Here is a 13395-nt window from a genome sequence, read left to right as displayed (position 1 = left end):
TCAGAAGTCACTTTTAACCCGGTGCTTAAGGGAACAAATTGTGCTTTAAGGTATCAAATTGATGTTGACCATATGCAACTCAAACATCTTAACACCAATACTATTTCTGAAGACCTTATATCTCTTTTCATTCTAATCTTTTGCATTCTTTTTACAGATTATCAAAATCCCTGAAAAAGGCTTTCAATGTAAGCAAGTGCATTTTTTACTTGAACGATTCTTTTTCCAGAGTTCCTGAGCAAATATTGCCCGATATATCATTTGTTATAACTTAATTGCTCCTAAATAATGCTTATTCTTAAGCCAAATTAAAAAATGCAAACACTTCAATCAACTTTGACAAAAATGAATACTCTAAGTATCAAGTAAGGGTGTGAAAATATGAATGAAACTATTGCTTTGACAGTGTCACAGTCAAGTTTGATACATAATGTCACATAATAATTTTCTTACTTAAACTATTTTTAACATCTCCTTAGTGTCCTTTATAAATTTGGGTTCTTTATGAAAAACCAGATTTATAATAAATCACGGTGAGAAAGGAGTTAGCACTGGAATATATAATTATTTATTTCAATTAAAAAATACACATTTGCTTTCTCTTCCTCCTCCTCCTTCTTTTTCTTCTCCTCCTTCACGTCTTCATCCTCCTTCCCCCCAACTTCTCCTCCTCCAACTTCTCCTTATCTTCATAGTTATTTGGGTCTACTTATAGAAAAACAATCTAGGCAAAATAAAACTTCATATTAAAGCCTGGAAATCCAACAGTGAGTGATTCATTTAAAAATTTTGGATATTTTGGGGCCAGAGAGATAGCATAGAGGTAATGTGTTTGCCTTGCATGCAGAAGGTCAGTGGTTCAAATCCCAGCATCCCATAAAGTCCCCTGAGCCTGCCAGGAGAGATTTCTGAGCATAGACCCAGGAGTAACCCCTGAGCACTGCTGAGTGTGACCCCCAAAAATCCAAAAATAAAACAAAACAAACAAACAAACAAACAAAAAACAAAAAATGGATATTTTTTCTTTGTTTCTTTCAACCTTTTAAGTATATCCTTTATATTAACATAGCATATATTTTTGATACTCTTCTGGATAACACTGTGTGAAAACTCTGTTGAGAAGTAGGAAAAAGCTAGTAGCATAAGTTATATCTTCCTGGGAATGGCAAGTTTCGAGAAAAACACATAAGATATACTATGTATCCATCTTGGGTAAAAGTCAATCAGGAAAATTAAAGAACTTAGAGAAAGGCCGGGCGGTGGCGCTCGAGGTAAGGTGCCTGCCTTACCTGCGCTAGCCTAGGAGACGGACCGCGGTTCGATCCCCCGGCGTCCCATATGGTCCCCCAAGCCAGGAGCGACTTCTGAGCGCATAGCCAGGAGTAACCCCTGAGCGTCACCGGGTGTGGCCCAAAAAACCAAAAAAAAGAACTTAGAGAAAGGCATGATGTTTTTCTGATGCATAAATAATTCATTTTATCCTTTGTGAATGGAAATGAATTAGGATGAAACATAGGATCAGAATATGACTGGTGAGTCATGATATAGAAAAGAATTCAGGCAGCCCATAAGCCCTTAATGTATTTGCTGTGGAGAGAAAAGCAATTAGGAGGATGGGGATGGAAGATAAGTTTTAGTTGTAGAAATGGAAGGAATAGGGACTCTGAATCATTAAATAATGTTACTAATAGTTTGTCCTTTGTTTAACTCTCACAGTGTTTTCTAAATACTATGCTTCTGAAGTACCCTGATTCAGTACGACTTCTTTTTTTGTTTTGTTTTGTTTTGCTTTGGGGCCACACCTAATGATGCTCAGGTACTGATGTCTATGAACTCAGAAATCACTCCTGGCTTTGGGAACCATATGGAATGCTGGGGATCTAACCAAGGTCTGTCCTGGGTCAACCTTCTGCAAGGTAACGCCCTACTGCTGTGCTATAGTCTGGCCCCTTCAGCAAGACTTCTTAACACTGTCTTCAGTCAAGTGTTTTGCACAGTAGAGTTTCTTTACAACAGGTTGTATTTAAAACTGTACTGTTTTATGCCTTTGAAGAATTTCTTCTTGATGTTATCTGTGCAATCAATTTTGCATTCTCTTTAAAGATGATTTGATATAAATGAAAGTGAGATTTGGGCTTTTTTAATGAATGGCATCTGTAGTTATATTGAAAAGGTCTTATGAAACATCATTCTGTCTACTATTTAAAACAAGTATCAAAGTAAGGATACAGTGTTAAATTATAGAAATATGTAATTGTAGTTTAAAAGGTATTTCAAAAAAGGTTTCAGTTCAATGACTTCAAATAATTGGTAGAATTGTGAAAAGTAATTCTTAACTGTTAGCAGTAAGGAGGATAAAGGGATTTCATAGGATTGGCAGAATTAATCTGTTAGTAGACAGAAAATTGTACTGATAGAAATAAATTATATTAATGATATTTATCTTTATAATTTTGGGGGTTTTGGCCACACCCAGGGGTACTTAGGGTTTACTCCTGGCTTAACACTCAGAAGTCGTTCCTGGCAGGTTCAGCGACCATCGGGGATGCCAGGGATCTAACCCTGATCAGCCACATGTAAGGCTAATACCCTACCCACTATACTATCACTTTGGCCTAACAGGTAGATTCCAAATGGCTTTATAATTATGATTGACATAGAAAGTTTTATGCAGCTTCTATAAACTTAAAAATATTTAAATTCCAAATAACTAGTCTAAGCATATTATTGGATGGAAAGCAATAAAACAGGATCTGAGAGTAATAAAAGCTAATTGTTATTTATCAGGATCATTGACATATCAGAATATAGGAAACATTCAAATTGTCAATATCCTTTTCTTAAATTATAATTTAGTTTTTCAAAACATTATTGTGTCTCTCAACTCCCTTGTTTATACAAGACACTCAACCTCCTCTCTCTTGCGTAAGGATACTGAACTTCAAGGATACTCAACTTCAGTAGTTTTTCTCTAAATTTTCTCTAATGTTTTCTAAATTTCTGAACATATATTTATTTTTATGTTAAAGCTATATCACATAAACCTAAGAAACAGCTAATATGAAGGGAATACATGCTAGAGTGAATGACAATAAATACTCTAAGAAAAATATATAATGCTGAGTATACTGGTAGAAAGAAAAAGAGTTACTCAATTGCAGCTTAGATAGAATATTGCAAATACTATATTCATAATTTTCTGCTAGAGATATTAAAATGTTGTGAATTTTCAAGGGTAATTGAAAGACTATATGATTTATAATATGAGCATATATATTCTTAAAATTAATTTCTAAAATATTAGATCTTATTAAATTCTCATACATTGCTCATAAGCCCAACCACTTAAGAGGGGTCTCTTATGTGCTATTTTGAACTCCATAAAGGTGATTGTAAAATTATATTACTCCCATAGCACTAATAGCTTTATGTGATGTGTCCCATACCACTGATGTGGTCACTCCACATCAGTTCTAGAAATAATAACGATTTCTTAATTTTTACAGATGATAAAAATCATTATGGTAAAATGGAAATGATGAAGAAGCATAATTTATTTAAACTCATGATAATGAATTATAGCAAGCAGAATAACACTCCCTCTTAAAGATACTAATTCCCTAATCTCCATAACCTATGTATATCACTTTTCACATTAAAAAGACATTTATAGGTGTGATTAATGGGAAGATGGAAAGATTATCCTGGATTTTTCAAGTGATTTCAGGATATGTCTTTAAAAGAGAGATCAAAAGAAATTAGAGTAAAAGAAGAAGTAATTATTGAAGCAAAGGTTTGAATAATGTAACCCTAGCCAAGAAAAATGGGCTTGTCCTAGAATCTAGAAAGGGCAATTTAGGCTGTCCAGAAAGAAATAAGTTCTTCCACTGATACTTAAATTCTAACCCTTTAAACTAATCTCATAGGTCTGATCCTAGTGCTACAAAATAATGAACAGTTGAGTTTTTTTAGCCACTAAGTTATCAGTAATTTAGTGATGCTATAGCAATCTGAAACCAGTATAGGAAAAGATAGCAATATTAAAAAATAAACATTTTTTAATTTTAGGAAACAGGCACTATTTTAGGAACATTGAATTTGGTATAAATATTTTTTAATTATTATCATTATTGATCTCTAGAGCTTTGTATATATAGATCAGTAAAAACATAGTATTTTCTAAAGTCTCACCATTATCCCTTATTATAAACTTATCCATTGCTATATAATTACATATTGCTAAGTTATCATACTGTTTAAACATTCAAAATTTTAGCTACCTTCTTTCTTTTAAAGCTCTATCAACAAAAACATCAAAAAATTGAACTGCTTGTGAAAACAGAATTGAGGAAGATATAAATACCAAAATAAAAATAAAGAAGTATGGCATTCACTTCCTAGGAATATCTAATAAACCTTGAAAGTTAAGAATGCTTTCAACAATTGATAAAGAAGACCAGACACTTTTCACTTCATCTTACATGAATTAAACCTCTTTTGATTAGCATGTGGAATAGTCATGAGGAAAAAACACCATCTTTTGCTCTGGAACAAATATGGGTAGAGTAGCAAGTCCATCTTAAATATAAAGGCCACTCTGACAAGTACTCTGTATATGACCTTGCTAAGAACACATATATTAAAACAGTACTTTATGTTCAGTTACTAACAGTCACCATATAAGTTAAATGGTTACCCTGCCTTCCTAATTTACTAATGGCACAATAGCTAAGCATTATGCCAAATATCAAGTAAATTTACAAATGGCAGAATAACAAAATAATTTTGACACATATAATACGTCTCCTTAGAAACAATCTCTGAGAATATCTTACCCTTATTGTTTTGTTCTTTTCACTGTTGCTTGGAAGTGTGAAAGGAAGAATACACTCACAATGAATATAAACATTTTTTGTTTTCTCACTGTATGCATAAAAAAGCATTTAATATTTGTGTTGACACCCATAAAAATCCTTTTCACTTTCTCAATTTCCCCAAAATAAACAAAACATCTTTTGTAAAATGCAAATGTTATTTCATGCTAGATGCACTTGACAGAATTTTTATTGGCCACAAGATAAATTGCTTATCCAAGACCCCTCTCTATCTGACTTCTGTCCAAATATGTAGCAGAGAAAGTTTTACTTTCATATTCTACACATGAAAATTTTACTTATCCTAAAATTCAATTTTTTCCCTATTTTGGACCTTTGAATAAATGTCTCTGAGATTCTATCCCTTTTCTTTTCTTCACATCTCCAGGTTCACAAATTTAGTGTGGTCAGTTATACAGCATGCCAGATCTCCACTAAGAAATCATTGTCTCGGGCCCGGAGAGATAGCACAACAGCATTTGCCTTGCAAGCAGCGGATCCAGGACCAAAGGTGGTTGGTTCGAATCCCGGTGTACCATATGGTCCCCCGTGCCTGCCAGGCACTGTTTCTGAGCAGACAGACGACAGGAGTAACCCCTGAGCACTGCTGGGTGTGACCCAAAAACAAAAAAAAAAAAAAAGAAATCATTGTCTCTTGTAGTTTCTTTGACCTAAACAAAGAAAAGGGTAATTATGTCTCCTTTGTGTCCCTCTCAACTCAATGTTGTCTTGTCATTATTTGGAAAATAAATATACTGGCAAGCTTGGTAAACTACCCAGGGAATTAAAATTACCATTTGCCCATTATTATGGAGTCTAGAGGAAAATTTAATTTTGAGATGAACATAAAATAATATGAGAAAAATAGATTAGAAGAGATAATACAGCAAGTGACGCCAACTGCCCTAAAGATGTATCACTATGTATGCATTATATCTATGCCATGTTATTGAGCCACATCTCTATTATTTTATCTTTAAAGTCATTATTGGTAATTTATAATATCCCTTTTTTATATTTTGATAGTTTTCTAAAATTAGAATTTTACTTTTAAATTGAAAAAGTTGATCTATGAGGAACAGAGCTATATCACAGTGGGTAGAGCACTTGCCTTGCACACTGCCAACCAAAGTTTGATATCTGAAATCTGATATGATCCCCTGACCCCACCTGGAATGATTCCTGAATGCAGAACCAGGAGTAAGTTCTGAGCTGGGTGTTGCCCAACCCTCTTCCCCAAAATGTTGGTATATGCTATATGTTATTTGTCTATTCATTTGTTGATGTCATTTGATTATTCATTTAGCAAATACATATGATATAGTTACTAAATGTCAGATTCAAAGCTTGAGATGAAAACATTGAACAACACAAGTTTTTGTCTTTTTTTTGCTTATTTATTGCTTTTTGAATTTTTCTTTTATTATTTTTGGGGAGATTAACTAGTTGTTGTGTGTGTAAACATTTCCATGGGATTATTAGGGTACTGATCCTACCCTAATCGGTGATTGTGCCCTACCCTTGGTGTGACCTGGCATTCTGCTCCCACCCTAGGGTGGTACCTGATTCTGATGTATAAAAACAAGGGTCTGTGGAAGGCTGGGGCTTTTTTTGAGGGCTTATTCTGGGGCTTTTGGCTTCAGCCATGTCCACTGAATAAAGCTGATATCTTCTAAAGCCTGACTCCCTGTTAGCTTTATACCAGCCGCATTCACCTCAGAACTGCTGGCTGAATGGGATGACAGACATGTGCTCCGAGCTGGAGGAGAAAGACCTCATCCTCCATCCCTCCATCAGTCAGCCCCATCAAGGATTGATTTGCAACAACTAGTGTTTCACAGGACATATTTCTACCTCGAGTACAAGGATATCTCTGGTGGTTCTTAAGATACCATTATGTGGTGTTGAAGTTAGAATTCAAGGTGATTGTGTGAAGGACACATATCTTACTCTCTGTGTTACATCTCTGTCCAAATAAACCATTTATTTATTTATTTATTTATTTATTTATTTATTTTAGCGACATGGTTACAAAGATGTTCATAGTTGGGTTTCAGTCATAATCAAATGTACAACTCCCTTTACCAATGTACTGGCTTTAAGCAGTTTTACATCTATTAAAAGGTATAAAAAATAAACTAAAAATGTGTTACTTAATATCAAGAAATAGAACATTGGGGCTAGAGTTAAATGCACAGCAGGTAGAATGTTTGCCTTGCATGTGATGATCCTGGACCAAACCGAGACAGACCCAAATCCTATCCCCTGCAACCCATATAGTCCCCTGAGCCTACTAGGAGTGATTTCTAAGAGCAGAGACAGGAGTAACCACTGAGCACTGCTGTATGAGCCCACCCCCATCAAAAAGAAAAAATAAATAGAACATTATGATAAATTTGGAAGTGAGTAATGGCTAATGAAAGACCTTTTTGGTGTCAAGAAGGTACAAATCCTATGAAGGTAAAAGAGTCTTTCAAGCAATAGGAACAAGTAATGCATTGCCCTGACAGTGGAAAGGTCTGACATGTTCAAAATAATATTAAAAGCAATGCCACAAATGTAATGACAGTAAATACTATTTTTGAGAGGGAAAGTACTGTTTCGGAGAGTCCAAATTGGTAGGCTTTAAGATCAGGATGATGAATCTAGATCTTATGCACTATATAATGATAATAAACTTATATATGACTGTCCTAATTTTACTAAGTAATCTCCTAAAATATGATTTTATTAGCTTTACTTTATTCTGTCATATGGACATGCTTGTATTCAATCTATTATTACCTTTTATTGGACATTTAGGTTATAAAACTTGGTCCAAATCCAACTTGAATCAATTAGTGAAACAGAACATATCCACTTCTTTGCTGCTTCAATCAAATACCAGTTAGTAGCAATTAGTTTTCACTACAGATGATAAATGACACTGGAAATTTATAATCAGGTGAGACATGTGCACTATTTTCCCTGATCTAACTTATTTTGACATGTGTGAATAAATATTGGATGTTTAAATTAACACATGTCATATATCAACTATCTCTGGAGAGCTCTTATAAATCTAATAAGTGAGCATTTTGGTATAATGACAATTTTATAATTATTTTGTTTGAAGCCTAATATTTATTTAATAAAATGTATCCAATATTTAAAAGTTCTTACATTTATGTACTTTTAAATGTATGGTACATAGATTATTAAAAAGAATAATTGTCTTTAATTGCAATAAAATTAAATATTTTGTTCAGTTTATTTTTTTTGTTTCAGGTGACAGAGGACATAAGACCTCATACATTCAAGGAAAGTGCTTGCTGAAATACATTTCCAGATGGTAAAATTTCTTTAAGGCCAAAGTGATACAGTAATACAGGCAATAATGTCAGGCAATCCAACAAGTATTGCCTTACAAGTGGCAGACTTTGATTTGGTACCAAGGCACACTATATGGTCGCCCAAGCCTACTAGATTTGATTGAGTTCAGAGGAAAGAATAAACTTTGAGGACCTCAAATGTGGCCCTGAACGAATGAAAGAAAAAAATAAAAAAAGGAAGGAAGACAATTTAGGCTTTTTAAAAATAATATATTTATTTAAGCACCATGATTACAAACATGTTTATATTTGGGTTTCAGTTATAAAAAAAAGAACAAACCCCTCACCAGTGCAACTTTCCCACTACAAATGCTCCCTATGTACCTTGTCCTCCAAACCCTGCCCGTACTATAGATGAGTATATGACTTCTCTCACTCACTGCCATTGCCATAATAGTTGTCAGTATAATATTTCTCTAAGTGAACTCACCACTCTTTGTGTTAAACTTCATACTGTGTGCCAGTTCTTTAAGCCATCATCTCTATTGCTCTGGGTATTATTAAAATACTGTCTTTTATTTTTCTTAAATTCAGAGATGAGTGAGACAATTCTGTGTCTATCTATCTCCCTGTGACGTATTCACTCAGATAATAGTTTCCATGTCTATCCATGTATAGGAAAATTTTATGACTTCATTTTTTCTGAAGGCTGCATAGTATTCCATTGTGTATATGGACCACAGTTTCTTTAGCCACTCATCTTTTCTTCGGCATCTGGGTTGTTTCCAGATTCTGGCTATTGTAAATAGCACTGCAATGAATATAGGTGTGCACAAGGCATTTTTGTATTGTGTTTTTGTGTTCATAGGGTATATTCCTAGAAGTGCTATAGCTGGATCATATGGGAGTTCAATTTTCTGTTTTGTGAGGAATATCCATATTGTTTTCCACAAGGGCTGGACTAATTGGAAATCCCACCAGCAGTGAATGAGAGTTTCTTTCTTCCAACATTCCTGCCAGCAATGATTGTTCTTGTTCTTTGTGATGTATGCCAGTCTCTGTGACCTGAGGTTGTATCTTGTTTTTTTTATTTGATTAGTGATGTGGAGTATTTTTATATTTTTTTGGCTATTTGTATTTCTTCTTTGAGGAAATGTCTTATTTCTTCTCCCCATTTTCCTCTAAAATCTGGTACAAGACAAGGCTGCTCCTCTCACCATTCCTTTTCAACATAGTACTGGAAACACTTTCAATAGCATTTAACAAGTAAAATATATGAAGGGCACCCAGGTATAAAGGAAAGACAGCTCTCATTGCTTGCAGAGACATGCTACTATATTTATAAAATATAAACCATTAAATATAAACCATATAAAATATAAACCATTATCAAAATGGTTCTAGAAATAATAGATTTCTATAACAAAGTAGCAGGCTACAACATTTACAGTCAAAAAATCAAAGGCCTTCTTATACACAAATAATGATAGAGAATAAATTAACATTAAAAAAGTAATCCCATTCACATTAGTGCCACACACACTCAAATACCTTAGAGTCAAGTTAATTAATGATACAAAGAAACTAAATATACAAAGATAACTATAACATGCTGTTTCAAGAAATAAAAGAGAACACAAGGAGTTGGAGATATATACCTTGTTGATGGGTTTGGAGGATTAACATCATTAAAATGGCAATACTTTTGAAAGCACTGTATAGATTTAATGCAATTCCTGTAAAGATACCCATGACATTCTTCAAAGAACTGAAATTCATTTGTGACAATAAACACCCATATATAGCTAAGCAACACTTAGAAAAATGAACATGGGAAGCATCATGTTCCCCAACTTTAAATTGTATTTCAAAGCATTAGTTATTAAAACAGCATGGTATTGAAATAAAGACAGACCTTCAGATCAATGACATAGATTTGAGTATTCAGTGAATGACCCCCAGACGTACAATTAATTAAGCTTTGATAAAGTGGCAAGAAGAGCAAAATGGAGCAAGGAAAGCCTCTTTAACAAGTGGTGTTGAGACAACTGGTCAGCCACAAGTTAAAAAGCAAACTTGGACCTCCATCTTACACCATGCACAAAGGTCAAATTCCAATGGATTAAAGACCTTGATATCAGACTTGAAACCATAAGGTATATAAAAGAAGATGCAAAAAAAAAAAAAAACAACTAATTTGAACCTTTATATAACACCATGCACAAAAATCAAATCCCAATGGATCAAAGACCTGGATATCAGACAGACTAAAATCATAAGGTATATCGAAGAATACATAGGTAAAACACTCCATGATATTGTGACTAAATACATCTTGAAGGAGGAAAAAGTACTCTCTAAACAAGTAGAAGCAGAGATAAACAGATGGGATTATAATAATCTGCACCTCAAAGGAAATAGTGACTCGGATACACAATAGTGACTAGGATCCCATCCCACAGAATGGGAGAAACTATTCACCCAATACCCATAATATAAGGATCTAATATATAAGATATACAAGGTACTGACAGAACTATACCCTGACAGAACAGCAAAAAGAAATTGGCTTTTTAAATCAGTGTTGGCTCACCCACATATGCCTGGGCTATACCAACTGACCAACATGCACAATTTCAACAATTATTTTGGAAGAACACTTATTCTGATATAACATAAACTCTTTATTTTAGCGATTCTGTACTCTCAGTCCTAAATGGATCTCTATGACTTGAAGTTAATTTTGCAATATTTTCCAAATCCTCTTACCTTCATCAGGATTCCCTATAGCAGGAGCCTTACCATATTAGTACTATTAGCCCTAGACAATTGTATAAAGTCTAAGTACCCTTTCACATAATATTGATTTAATTTGAAAAAAATCAATGTTTATGAATATAAAAATCATTTTATTGCAGATGTTTATCTGCAACTAGTCCTTAAATATATATAAAACCTAGATTACCAGTCCTCTGCAGATGATTTCCAAGTTAGAATAAAAGAATCACTTTTGACCTTTATATGGGTTTTACTTTTATATGTATAATATAAGTAAATATATATATGCTTTAAATATATATATAAAACACAAGTAAATATATGTTTTGTAGAGAATGTTATGAGAGTGTATGGCAATATATATGTATATGTGTGTATTTATGTAATTGGACTCTCAGGAGTTACTGTTCAGTATATAGACATAATAAATAAACACATACACATGTATAATGCCATACATTCTCATAACATATTCTACAAAACATATATTTACAAGTAAATATTTACTTGTAAATATTTTTTGTAGAGTATGTATATAATAGAGTGTATACATATACATATGTATGTATATGTGTTTTATATATATATATTGCTTTTTGAGCCACAGCTGGTGACACTCAGGCATTACTATGAGCTATGTGCTCAGAAATTGCCCCTGGCTTGGGAGACCATATGGGACACCGGGGATTCAACCACTGTCCATCATAGGCTAGTTTGGGCAGGGCAGATGCCTTTCCACTTGTGCCACCACTCCTACCTAATTAAAAATATGTTTATTTTGTACCTTGATCCCAACAACTTAAACTCTACATACTGACTTCTTTGGTTTCATGTTGATTGTATAGGACAGTGCTTTCATATTCCTAAAAAATTTCAGATCCTATATGAGTCAGAGGTAATATTCAAAGGCCTATCAGGTTACTTCCTGGAATTATGCTTCTAGTTATGAGATGTATTTTCTGTTTGGGTCTCTACAAGCAAAAATACTATGGCAACACCAACTTTATCGGCATAAGAGTAGAAAACCCCAAGTGCTACTGGAATACAGCTAGCAGCACAACTAGCATAACAATCCTTAATCAGAAGTGTTGTGTATGTAAATATTTTGGGGGATTACTATGTTGCTCACCCTAATCTGATTAGGTGATTGTGCCCTACCCTAGGGTGTGACCTGGCATTCTGCCCCCACCCCAGGGTAGGACCTGATTCTGCTTCCACCATTGGTTGGTATCTGATCCCACCATTGGGATACCATTTACATACACAACACAGAAGTGTTGTTATCTTACCCACAAGAACACAAACTGTTATTTCTTTTCACCTTAAAGAAATGGCATATTAATATAGATTTCATACCACAGCATATCTTACTACAGGTTCAAATCTTTTTTATTGTCTGCCTGTTTTTGTTTTATAAGGTGTTGATGATGTTTTAAACTTCTGGCACCCACTTAAATCAGGAAACAATGTCTGTTCTAGCCAACTGTTCAAAGAACTTCACTTTATTTTCCAGAAATCAATTCTCATTCATAATCCCTGTAGTTATTGGTCATTGGCTTCTTCCAAAGTAAAGCACCAAAATATAATTGAAATTAACTTCGCATGCTCGCTTCGGCAGCTCATATACTAAAATTGGAATGATACAGAGAAGAGAGATACATGGCCCCTGCGCAAGGATGACGCGCAAATTCGTGAAGCATTACATATTTAAAAATAAAAGAAATTAACTTCGCATGCCCATAGTCTTAAAACCAAACTGAAATGGATTTTTGTTTGTTTGTTTGTTTTTATTTTTTGGGTCACACCCAAAGGTGCTTAACTAAAATTTTCTTGAACTTTACTTTACTGAAAGTAAAAACATATGATTAACTTTTGCATAAAACCCTGATTCCTAATATGTGATTGTATATGTTTAGGTTAGTGAAGAGAGACATGCCTATTTGTAGATCTGTGTGAACATCTGTATGAAGTTTAACTTTTAGAAGAAATATGCATGTCTATAAAAAATATTTTTTTCTGCTATAGTTATGTGTAGGAATATCAGAAATAAGACAGTTAGAGGTCAGAGCGGTGGTGCAAGCCGTAAGGCATTTGTCTTGCACATGCTAACCTAGGACAGACTGCTGTTCCATCCCCTGGTGTCCCATATGGTCCCTGAAAGCCAGGAGCTATTTCTGAGTGCACAGCCAGAAGAAAATCTGAGCATCAAGGGGTGTTGCCCAAAAAAGCAAAAAAATAAGAAATAAGACAGGTAGATCTTTTTCTGGAAAATTATATTTAGTCAAGCATGCCTCAAGGCATGCATATTGGAACCATATGAAAATGTTTTAAAATAATTCTGATCAGAAATAACATATTGAAAAGTGAAGAAAGAATAGATAATGATATAAAAAGTGATATATAAAAAGGCAGTAAAATCACTGAATTATTAA

At 34.0% G+C, this 13395-nt stretch overlaps 1 non-coding gene across 1 annotated transcript; it reads left to right on the top strand.

The window, feature by feature from the left end:
* The first annotated feature begins 12565 nt into the window (after positions 1-12565).
* On the top strand, positions 12566-12674 carry LOC126028794 (U6 spliceosomal RNA). The gene has a single exon (XR_007502510.1). It is a non-coding gene; the product is annotated as a U6 spliceosomal RNA (small nuclear RNA).
* The last annotated feature ends 721 nt before the right edge of the window (positions 12675-13395 follow it).

This window comes from Suncus etruscus, chromosome 1, assembly GCF_024139225.1.
Source record: "Suncus etruscus isolate mSunEtr1 chromosome 1, mSunEtr1.pri.cur, whole genome shotgun sequence".
Taxonomy (NCBI): Eukaryota; Metazoa; Chordata; class Mammalia; order Eulipotyphla; family Soricidae; genus Suncus; species Suncus etruscus.
This window is presented reverse-complemented; position numbering and strand designations above follow the sequence as displayed.